The sequence below is a fragment of the Chiloscyllium plagiosum genome, chromosome 7 (assembly GCF_004010195.1).
Source record: "Chiloscyllium plagiosum isolate BGI_BamShark_2017 chromosome 7, ASM401019v2, whole genome shotgun sequence".
Lineage (NCBI taxonomy): Eukaryota > Metazoa > Chordata > Chondrichthyes > Orectolobiformes > Hemiscylliidae > Chiloscyllium > Chiloscyllium plagiosum.
The window spans coordinates 90,219,771-90,232,166 of NC_057716.1; the positions used below are offsets into that span (position 1 = coordinate 90,219,771).

Below are 12,396 nucleotides of genomic sequence, written 5' to 3' on the forward strand. Positions count from 1 at the left end.
ATGTGGAAGCTTTGGAAAGGGTGCAGAGGAGATTTACTAGGATGTTGCCTGGTATGGAGGGAAGGTCTTACGAGGAAAGGCTGAGGGACTTGAGGCTGTTTTTGTTGGAGAGAAGAAGGTTGAGAGGTGACTTAATAGAGGCATATAAGATAATCAGAGGGTTAGATAGGGTGGACAGGGAGAGTCTTTTTCCACGAATGGTGATGGCGAGCACGAGGGGGCACAGCTTTAAATTGAGGGGTGATAGGTATAGGACAGATGTCAGACGTAGTTTCTTTACTCAGTGAGTAGTAAGGGTATGGAATGCTTTGCCTGCAACGGTAGTAGATTCGCCAACTTTAAGTACATTTACGTCGTCACTGGACAAGCATATGGACGTACATGGAATAGTGTAGGTTAGATGGGCTTCAGATTGGTATGACAGGTTGGCGCAACATCGAGTGCTGAAGGGCCTGTACTGCGCTGTAATGTTCCATGTTCTATATACATTTCAAGGGCAATTAGAGTTGGACTGCATTAAGTGGTCTTGCCAGTGACAACTACATCCCATCAATGAATAAAATGTCACTGACGTTTTTCGTACGACCATAAGACACAGCAGCAGAAGTTAGGCCATTCAGCCCATCAAGTCTACTCCACTATTCCATCATGGCTGATAGTTCTGTTAAAAGACCATGATCTGAAACATTAACTCTCTCCACAGATGTTGCCCAACCTACTGAGTATTTCTATCAGGTATATTTTACCCTAAAGAACACATTGGTATTTATAAGGCTTCCCAGCATTTCAACTCTGGTGAGAACTGGAATGTCACGTGAAAAAGAATTGGCGAATTGGGGAAATCATGTTAGTGCTCTGTTCCTGTCATCCGATATTCCCCAAGCCAGCACTAGAATGCCTACCTGAGTTTAACATGAGATCACATTAAACATGTGAATTAAGATCTGATAATATATACTGGATCCAGATTGCCATTTTAGGATACTATGAAGTGGAGTGAATTATAAGCACACTTTGCACAGCTACAACAGGCTATCGAACTGAAAATTAGTTCAACCGGTTAGTCCATAATTTATTTCTGCAGAGCGTGCGAGAGCAAGAGGCATTCTCTCCCAGCTGTTGTACAGAAAGCATTCCTGGGTTGTTGCGGTTTAATGTTGCAAAGATCTTCAAAAGGTCACTACACTCAAGACCAACTGTCTTGTGCAGTTTTTTTTATTACTTGCTGCACATTCATTTGCAATATATGACCAACTTCATTGCAAGAAAAATCTTTCACGGCTCTTCTGATAGTTTTTGCTTTCTGCTCCTCACAGTCACATCTGTATGAAGATGACAGACCTTTTTGTAAATGAACTGCAAATAACTGGGAAATAACTTGTGAAAAGAAAACTGCAGCACAGCTTTGTTCTCTGTTACCAGATTTGATCCTGTGGCCACAAACTCAATGCACTAGCATTTTAGTTTGAGAACAGGTGAAATAACTCTACAGAGGCTGGTGTCCTGTCACCAAGTCACCCTTTATTTACACGGGGAGAGTTCTTGACACTGATCCAGCTCCCTCAGAGGCAGCTCTCAGAGTGAATAGGATGTCTGACATTCCTGTTCGTATCTGACAGCCAGGGCTCCTGATTGGACCAGATTAACAGGGTACTCATATTCTATGAGGTCCACCTGGCTGACCTCATTACAATTACTGCAACAGGTTGTCCTTCTGCATTTAATCTGAGCTATCATAACAGGAGCTGAACTGCAGTGGATGACCTCTGGAACTGGGGCACAAAGAGGACATTGGGTAGGCAGCAAGCAGAATAACATGGTTCCAAAGCAGCAGCATTAATTGTTTTGACTGACATATTTTGATGCTGGGCAGCAGCTATTTCATAAGGCACTTGTCCACCTCCCCAAGCTTTCGAAAGGGTGGCAGCATGAACATTAGATTAGATTACTTACAATGTTGAAACAAGTCCACACCAACCCTCCAAAGAGCAACCCACCCAGACCTATTCCCCTACATTTAGCCTTTCACCTAACACTACGGGCAATTTAGCATGGCCAATTCACCTAACCTGCACATTTTTGGACTGTGGGAGGAAACCCGAGCACCCAGAGGCAGCCCACGCAGACATGGGGAGAATGTGCAAACTCCACACAGCCAGTTGCCTGAGGTGGGAATTGAACGCAGGTCTCTGGTGCTGTGAGGTAACAGTGCTAACCACTGTGCCACCAAGCCATCCTTAAGAACTGGATCATTTTTCCATAAGGGGGAATAATCAGAAGAAGAATTTCCTCTTTACCACCTACATGAAGTCAGCTAATAAATCTGCCAATGAAACCAGAGGTCTGGAATTTGGCTCTCTACATACTTTCTCAGGCTAGACTTGGCAATAAAAGTATGGGGACACCTAGAACAGGAAGAAAATTATAAACGCTAAACTCCAAAAGTCACTTTATTGGATAGCCACTTTGAGTTCAAACCAGCTCCCATCTGAGGCTATTTATATGTTTAGATTTACAAAAATAGACCAGCGGTTATACAATAAATTCCAGCAAAATTAGTAATCTTGCACATTCATTGTGGTATGTTGATGCAATCTTCACTCTCGTGCAGATTAATTTAGCAAATATCAGTAGACCATCATAATAGCAAACATATATGTAAGCTAGAAAGAGAGCTCATTCTTTTGAAATACTCTTTAAGTTGAGGTAAGTGAAAAGAAAGCACGATTGTGCATTTTTAACTACTCAAAGTAATCGCTGAAATACGTCCCAAATTCAATCCTTGGACTGTGTTGATCTTGCCTGCAGTGATGGCAGGAGCACTGCAACTAGCTTCAGTGGCCAAGGACAAAGGAGAGAGAGAGACAGATTAAACAGTGTTCCACTCCCAACTGCTATAGAGGCATTGCTGCTGAAAGAAGTATCTGTGTAGGTAGAGCAGGACCAACTACAGTGAACACCTAGGAGATCAAATGTTGGTATTTATTGCTAAAGAATTGGAATACTGAAAGTCTAGATGTACTTGTGCAGGATTTAGATAAGATACCTGGAATATTGTGTTCTCTATTGGGTTTCACAATTAGGGAAAGTCGAATTGCAATGATAACAATACAGCCAAGGTTCATTGATTGGTTCTTGTAATGAGAGAGTTATTCTATGTGAATTGAATCGATAGTCTCTGCTTTTCAGACAAATGAAATGTGGTCTCATTCAATACTATACAAAATTCTGAAGGGGTTTGGTAGAGTTAACATTGACAGGGGAGCAGTGTTGGGATGAGGGACTGAGGTGATGTGTAACTTCTTCTTCACTGGAAAAGTTCTAGGTCCTTGGAATCCTCTACCTCATAACATTTTACATGCTCCATCACTGAATATACTTCAGACTTACAGAGACTGATGTGTGGTCTCTCAGGGCATTAAGTGATATGAAGATCGGGCAGGAAATTGAAGCCAAAGATCAGCCATGATATTTTTGTTTCAGTTGTTCATGTGAATTGCTGACTGGGCCAGCCTTTATTTCCAACTTCGAACTGCTCTTGAGAAAGTTATGGTGAGCTGCTTTATTGAACTGCTGCAGTCAACATGCTGAAGGTATACCCACAGTGCTGTGAGGAGGGGACCACCAGAATTTTGTCCCAGGGACACTGCTGTCGGTGTGGAGTCACATGTAAGCCAGACTACATAAGGTTGAGAGTTCTTTCCTTAAAGAATATTAGTGAAATAGATGAGCATTGACGACAAACATGGTTGTTATTAGCCTAGATTTTAATTCAAGTTTTGTCATTTACCATGTTGGGATCCTCAGAATATTAACCTAGGACTCTGGATTACCAGTGCAGTAACACTACCACTGTACCATCACTTACCCTAAACAAGCCCGACAGGCTGAATAGTCCACTCCTCCTATTTATTGAGTTTTCAACTGTGATATATTCTGTCCTGCTTTCAGTCACATACTAACTGACAGTGTACACATCATCTGCTGGTTGGGCATGCTACTGAGTAAAGATGAAGTTGCCATCCACCCATAGGGTCATTAGATAGCACTCCAGTTCACAGTCAATATGGGAATTGAACCCATGCAATTGGTATCACTCTGCATTACAAACCAGGTACCCAGCCATCTGAGCAAACCAGCCCCCAGTACTACCAAGTATCGAGTACTACAATCATACTATAACATTTCTAGGAAATGTGGGGACATTTGAGGGTGAAAATAGGAGAGTAGACCCAATAGGAAACCACTCTGCACTTCAAGTATAATTCTGCTTTTCAGGGATGCCAGGTCTGATCTGAGATCTCGCTACATATTGCCATCTCTTGCCCATATTCCATGATATGTTCAATTAACAAAATATATCTGTCAATGTTAGATTTAAAAATAAATATTGTTTTCAACTACTATTTACAGAAGAGATCTCCAAATCTCAACTGCACTTGCAGTCAGTGTTGGAGAGGGTAAGTGTGGCACTGACTACCTTTAATCTGCCCAGATATCACTCTATGCTGGAGTCTTTACCAAATTATCAGACATAAAACCAGTCATGAACTGACCCTTAAGATCAGTCTTTGGTGCACAGCCTCATTCCACTGACTCATCCCACAGCCCCCTTGAGCCCACAACAGTATTCACCTCCAACACTGACAATGCTCACCTCCCCTTTCTCACTTCCTGAGAGTATTCACCTCTCCTCTCTTACGATGACAATGTTCACCTCCTTTATCGTTAACAGTGTTTAACCTTTCCCTCCATTCCACCACATGGAGATGCTCTGACAATTCTTGACAATGTTGACTTTTCCAGCATGGCTGGACAGGAGCCACAAATTCCAGAAGGTCTGTTGGGAAAGGGAGGTAGTGAGCACCATTGCATCTTCCAGGTGAGTGTCTTGAGTGTCCGAATGTTAATCATTCATACACTGGCCTGAAATCTGGAATTCCCTCCCAAAACCTTTCCCCCTTTTGACTGTTCCTTAAAATCAACCTCTTTGACTAAATCATCAGCTCGAGGAGATCAACAGCCCAGAAGAAGGTCCTTCGGCCCATTGAGTCTCCACGGTTCAAAACCAAACATCTAACTATTCTAATCCCATTTTCCAGCACTTTACCCAAAGCCTCGTGTGCCTTTGCATTGCAAGTGCATACCTAAAAACTTCTTAAACGTCATGAAGGTTTCTGCTTTTAAAGGTCATGAGTTCCAGACTCCCTATGGGTGAAACGTTTTTCCTCAGATCTCCTCTAAACCTGTGTCCCTTACCTTGAATCTATGCTCCTGGCTATTTTCCCTGCCACCAAGGGAAAAGGTTTCTTCTTGTCTTTGCCCGTCATAATTTTATATATCTCAATCATATCCCCTCTCAACTTCCTCTGCTCTAAGTCTATCCAATCTCTCTTCATAATTGAAGCTCTCCAGCCAAGGCAGCATCCTGATAAATCTCCTCTGAACCTTTTCCAGTACAATCATGTCTGTCCTATACTGTGGATTCCAAAACTCCACACAATACTCCAGCCCTCGTCTAATAAACATTTTATACAGTTACAGCATCATGCCCACTGCTCTTAAACTCAATGCTTAAATATTTTGTCGCCTGTCCTGATACCTCCTTAAAGGACTTGGTGTCAATTTATTTTCAATTTTAAAAGATGTGGGTGTTATTGGCTCGGATGGTATTTATTGTCCATCCCTAATCGTTCTGGAGGCGGTAATGTGCTCCCGCCTTGAACTGTTGCAGTCCTTGGGGTGTAGGGCCACCCACTGTGCTGTAACTGGAGGGGATTTGAGGATTTGATTCAACGACAGTGACGGAACGGCAATATATTACTACATCAGAAAGGTGAGTGGCTTGGAGAGAAATGTAGAGGTGGTCTGGGCAGGATAACTCCAGCAATCAGGAATGTAAATCTCTTGCGTATGTCCCACAGAAGTGCACTGGTCAACATTACGTCAGGGTTTCAACGCACAGCAGTGACATAAGTTACTCTAGACACCTCTCCCTGTTTCAGAAAAATTTGCTCTTTACGTGCAGAAGCACTTACTAATTTCATTCCTGAAATGTTTGGCTCTAAATTTAGACCTTACCTTCGTCCTAAACTCCCCACTCAGCGATAATAGTTTCTCCAAACGTACCCTATTTGTTTCATTATCAATCAATCAAATCAGACGTTAACCATCAAAATGCCAGGAATTACAGGATCAAAATACTGCTTCTAAATCAGAATCTGAAATAAAACAACTGAACTCTGGAAACTAAGATCTAGCAGCACACAGCGTCCATGAAGACTGAAACAGAGTTAACATTTCACATTGATCACTGTTTGTCACTTTCAGTCCTCATGAACAGTCAACAGCCTGAAATCCTAACTCTGTCCCTCTCTCCCCAGATGCTGCTACATCTTCTGAGTATTTTCAACACTTCCAGTCTTAGTTACCCTAGTTTGTGTAACATTTGTACATAATTTAACCCTTGGAGTCCTGGTTTCATAATTATCCTTTAAGCAAAGCTAGTACGATGAACAGGCCATTTTCACTGTAATAGCAACTTTAAAGCATTGGGTAACGTAATTAGATGTAACTGCTTTTCAGGATTATACTGTGAAGTGTGGAAAGGTCTTGATCACATATTAGGATCTTCAGCTTGAAGCAAATGTCTCCAATTTAAAGCAATCTGAACACTGAATTCCATAAACTGCAGGCTTGTTTACTGTTACTTTACATTTATCAAGAAGGTTGCAACTGCTGTACACAAATTGCACATTGGCAACAAACTTCAAACAGCAGCTCAGTTGAACAAATATTGAAAAGCTACAATTTAGTGGGTTTTAATCAACACACGGTACAGGAATCCTAGAACTAACCCAGAAGAAAAAAATTGCTACCCTCCCATCAGATCACTAAAACCAACCCATTACAAAGTTATTTTAACTAGACTTTTGAGAAGCAAAACAAAATTCTCAGCTCTTAATTCTTATGCTAAACTACCATCTTACTCAGTATAAAACCTAACACTAGAGTGTACAACAATGTAATTCATTTCACTGATTGGTTTTTAAGTAGCCATGCTGACAAAGTTCCCAAATTAGTACCTTCAGCTCAATGTTCTTGGCCCTCTACATTGGCTGCAGGGCTGAATAAAATATTGTACTATGCACTGCTGGCTTCTTCCCTCTCTGGCATTAATAAAAACTTTCAGGGGGTGGTTGGTGGTGAAGGATGGATGGCAGCAATTATGTAATTTTGAAAATATTGCTTAATTTCCAACCCTCCCACACCCAAAAAAAACCTTCCTTGTGGATTATGTACACAGCTTACTATTAACTGAAAAAATTCAAAAGTTACCTTTTGCAACCACCCAGAAAAAGAAATCATCTCGTAATTTCAATTAATGGTCTTTAAATTCATGGGAGTTCATGTAAACACATCTACTTGTACTAACTAACTTTTATTATTTCTGCCTTTCATATATTTCACAACAGTAAGGATCATTTGCCAAACAGTATCTTTCAATATAATCACAATTGAAGAAGTCCTGGAAATACACAGCAGATTAGCATTTGACAGAGAAAGTGAGGTTAACATTTTGAGTGTACAGCATGGAAACAGACCCTTTGGTCCAACCAGTCCATGCCCACTATAATTCCAAACTAAACTAGTCCCACCTGTTTGCGCCTGGCCCATATCCCTCCAAATATTTATTCATGTACTTATCTAAATGTCTTTTAAACATTGTAACTACCCTCACCCACCACTTCCTCTGGAAGTTCATTCCACACACGAACTACTCTGTGTTAAAAAAAATTGCTCATATCTTTTTAAAATCTTTCTTCTCTCACTTTAAAAGTATATCCTCTAGTTTTGAAATCCCACTCCCTAGGGAAAAGTCACCTATCATTCACCTTACCTATACACCTCATGATTTTATAAGCCTCTATAAGGTCACCCCTCAACCTCCCATGCTCCAGTGAAAGAAGTCCCAGCCTATCCTTAAAATTCAAACCCTTCATTCCCATCAACATCCTGGTAAATCTCTTCTGAATCCTCTCCAGTATAATAATATCTTTCCTATAACAGGGCGACCAGAAATGGACACAGTATTGAAGTAGAGGCCTCTTGTACAACCTCAACATAATGTCCCAATTCCTATACTCAAAAATCTGAAGGCAACATCTGCTTGACCTTCCTGCCTATATGTGATGCAAACTTCAAAGAATTATGTACCTGAACTTCCTGTTCTGCAACACTACCCAAGACCTGACTTTTCCTTGTATAGGTCCTGCCCTTGTTTGTTTTACCAAATTAAATAACATCTGTCATTCCTCAAACCATTAACTCCACTGATCAAGATTTGTAATCCACGATAACCTACTTCACTGCCCAGTGATTTCCAGTGAGGCAGGTGCTTTCAGATTTCTACGTTAGATTGTCACTATTTGTTCTGCCTTTTCGATTCTGATTCTTTCATCTTCATTCTTCAAATGCAGGGAATCAATCTACTGTAAATAAGACATTTACACCCTCTCCTTAGCTCGCCACCCCATCCTATCATTGGCTCGTGAATATACATAGAAACAGAAAACTGAAGCAATTGTAGGCCATTCAGCCCTTCAAGTTTATTGCACCATTCAACTGATCATCCAACCCAATAACCTGTTCCCCCTTTGTCTCCATATCCTTTGATACTTTTGGTGATAGAGTCATAGAGAAGTACAGCATGGAAAAAGACCCTTCTGTCCAACCCGTCCATGCCGACCAGATATCCCAACCCAATCTAGTCCCACCTGCCAGCACCCGGCCCATATCCCCCCAAACCCTTCCTATTCATATACCTATCAAAATACCTCTTAAATGTTGCAATTGTACCAGCCTCCACCACTTCCTCTGGCAGCTCATTCCATACACATACCACCCTCTCCGTGAAATAATTGCCTCTTAGGTCTCTTTTATATCTTTCTCCTCTCACGCTAAACCTATGTCCTCTAGTTCTGGGGAAAAGACTGTCTATTTATCCTATCCAAGCCCCTCATAATTTTGTAAACCTCCATAAGGTCACCCCTCAACCTCCAACGCTCTAGGGAAAACAGCCCCAGCCTGTTCAGCCTCTCTCTATAGCTCAAATTCTCCAACCCTGGCAACATCCTTGTAAATCTTTTCTGAATCCTTTCAAGTTTCACAACATCTTTCCGATAGGAAGGAGACCAAAATTGCACGCAATACTCCAATAGTGGCCTAACCAATGTCCTGTACAGCCGCAACATGATCTACCAAGCCCTGGACTCAATATTCTGACCAATAAAGGAAAGCATACCAAACACCTTCTTCACTATCCTATCTACCTGCGACTCCACTTTCAAGATGCTATGAACCTGCACTCTTTGTTCATCAACACTCCCTAGGACCTTACCATTAAGTGAACTCTTTAGTCCTAAGAACTATATCTAATTCCTTCTTGAAAACTTTCAATGTTTTGACCTTAACCACTTTCTGTGGCAGAGAATTCCACAGGCTCACCATTCTCTGGTTGAAGACATTTCTCCTGTCCTAAACGGTCTATCCTATCCTTAGACTGTGATTCCTGGTTCTGGATTCTCCAACTAGCAGGAACACCCTTCCTGTGTTTGCCACGTCTAGTCCTCTGAGAATTCGGTAATCTTTTATGAGATTTCCCCTTCATTATGTTAAATCCAGTGAATACATTATTAATCGGTCCAGTTCCTCTTCATACATCAATCCTGCTTTCCCAGTATTTGGTCTGGCAAACCTGTATTTACACACAATTGCTGTCTGTGGAGTTAGTCCTTATTTTAAAAGAAGATTCTGATCTCAAGGGCCAAAGAGCTTCATGCACTACTATTTCACCATTCCATTTCTATCGTGACAGTTGAAAGAAGATTTTTCAACTTCTGTGAGTCTAATCTACGTAACACAATGGAGCAAAGCTCAGCACGTAACTCCCACTAAACAAAATTCTGATTGCTGCTGTTCTGGTTTTGGAGGACTCTGGACTGAATGGCCTCCAATGCCATGTGATTCTCATCTTCTGGTTCTAAGCCGGCTTTTGTTTAGCTGCTGACCAAAGCTTTTGTGCGCTATGCACTGCATCTTATAGTAAATGAGGACTATTTATTTCTTTCAGGGATATTTCTGGCAGTCTCCTGTCACCAGGTGTTGACATTGTCTGGCTAGCAGCTGTTGGGTGGGAAACAGGAAAGATGCCATGGAATTTTTAACCATCATTCCATGTAGAGCAAAAACACTCATTTATCTTTGACAATTTGTCCTCAATTTAATACGACCATAATCAAGTAATAATCTAGTATCCCAGATTGCCAATTGCAGGCCTCTGTATGTCTGAAACAACAGCTTATAACTCTGCAAGATTCTCAGTAGTTAACAGGAGGCAGTCCTGATATTCCAATGTGAGTAACGGTTAAGAGGAAGAATATGCTTGTTTGAAACTTGGGTCAAATAGTGTGTGCAATGATAGAGAAACACTGCCAGAGTCTGCTAAATATAAGTTGTTTTTGAGTTTGATACATTCCTTGAAAAGGAAACAACTAACAGGAGTACATGCTGTTCAAGTTCACAAAACAGAAGCACCCAACTGCCTTCCGTGGATTCTCGGATTGGGATGCTCACAGTATACCATCCACTTACAAGCAGGAAATTGTACAGCATGGACAGAGGTATAGTAGGGTATCAAGGAGTCGTGAAATGCTAACTCTCCAACTGAGGCAGTGTAGCAAGGTCTGGCCTGCAGGAAACAGGGCAACACTTCCTTGACTTCTGCCTTGGGATCACTCCCAAAAAAGAAATTCCTCTGCAAGATATTATCCCAGTCATTCTCTGGCCAGACTCAGCCAAGGCTTAGGCAACAGAAAACTGGTTTTCTTTGGAACAATGCTTTCAGGCACAGAGTCAACTGCATTCTCATGATGGAGACTGTGTTACATATAAAATCTGTTTTAATTAAGAAGATCTTAGAGTTCAGAGGAAGATGTAAACAGAGCAATGGAAACATCCAAAATCCAAGGACATGGAAAAGATAGATACTCCAGGGAAGTTGGGATTAGTCTAGTTAAGTAACAGTATCATATACATAAATGCAGAAAAATTGCCCATCATGGGAAACCAAACAGAGAATCAGTCTTTTCTACAATGGGCTAACATTCCATTTTTATTCCTCCAGTTTTTCTCGGTATGATCGTCTTTCACCATCAACACTAAAGTCATCTATCAACAAACACATTGAGTTAGACCCCATCAACCAACCCCTGAGAAAGGAACAGGAAGTGACTTCAACACAGGAAATAACATCATAACAGGAAATGGCATTGCCAACCCAAAGAAGCCCAGACATACAAATAGAAAGCAGGAATTTTCAGCAGTGCTTTGCTTGAGGCCCACTGAAGACGTTACCTAGTAGGGTGACGAAACGTCTGGAAATGAACCTTCCAGCTCAGCGAGCAAACCTACATCCAAAACCTCAACCTGAGCTATAAATCTTCTCAAAACTCACTAAAGTCATCGTCAGGAAGATGGTTAAATTAGCAACAAACTTGTTTATGCTTTACGTTAGAGCGACAATGTGGAAGAAATTTCCACTTCATAACGTTTACTTTCATAAAACAAATCATGAAGTATCAAATAGTAATGCTGATTTTCAGTTAGATGTTAAAATTTCTCTCTGCTCATTTGGCAAATGCTTCAAGTAGCTCTTACAAATGAATGGTCATTTGGACAAGTGTGGCTTAACTGAGAAGAGGCGGCATGAATTTGCTGAAGGTAAACTGTATTTAATTGTGGTTGTAGGTTAGCTTGCCGAGCTGACGGGTTGCCATGCAAACTATTCATCACCATGCTCGGTAACATCGTCGGTGTGGCTTCTGTGAAGCCATAGGTGCATTGATGATGTTACTTAGCATGGTGATGAAATGTGTGCATGACAACCCAGCAAGTAGTTGGGTGAGCTAACCTACAGTCACATCCACAACCCGAGGTACAAATCTTTGCAAGAACTTGTGTTTAACTGATTTGATTGAGTCTTTTGATCGACACATCAGAGAGGTTTGATGAGGGCAATGCAGTTGATATGGTGCATTTGGATTTCCAAATGTCTTTTGGAAAATGAACACCATTCTGAATTTTGGGGAAACCTATTCAAAGGTTCCAAAAAGGTTACCCATTATAATACCTGTTTTAAGTAAGGTTTCGATTAATGAATAAAGAAACTAAGTTGAGAAAATGGAAGTGACTGGGAGGAGTCTATTTCTTAATCCGTGTTTTGAGCATTTAGAGTTCAAGCATCAGAAGCACTGTTAAAAGAAAGGCAATAGAAAGGTATAAATTTGAAGTTTACAAGTAACAATAAAATCAACTGCGAGAAGTTGGCAAGAAATC

The 12,396-nt window shown here is 41.0% G+C and overlaps 1 protein-coding gene across 6 annotated transcripts in view; it reads right to left on the minus strand.

The window, feature by feature from the left end:
- Nucleotides 1-12,396, minus strand: part of gli2a (GLI family zinc finger 2a) — a 401,106-nt gene that overhangs the window by 25,987 nt on the left and 362,723 nt on the right. The gene's annotated exons all lie outside the window — the stretch shown is intronic.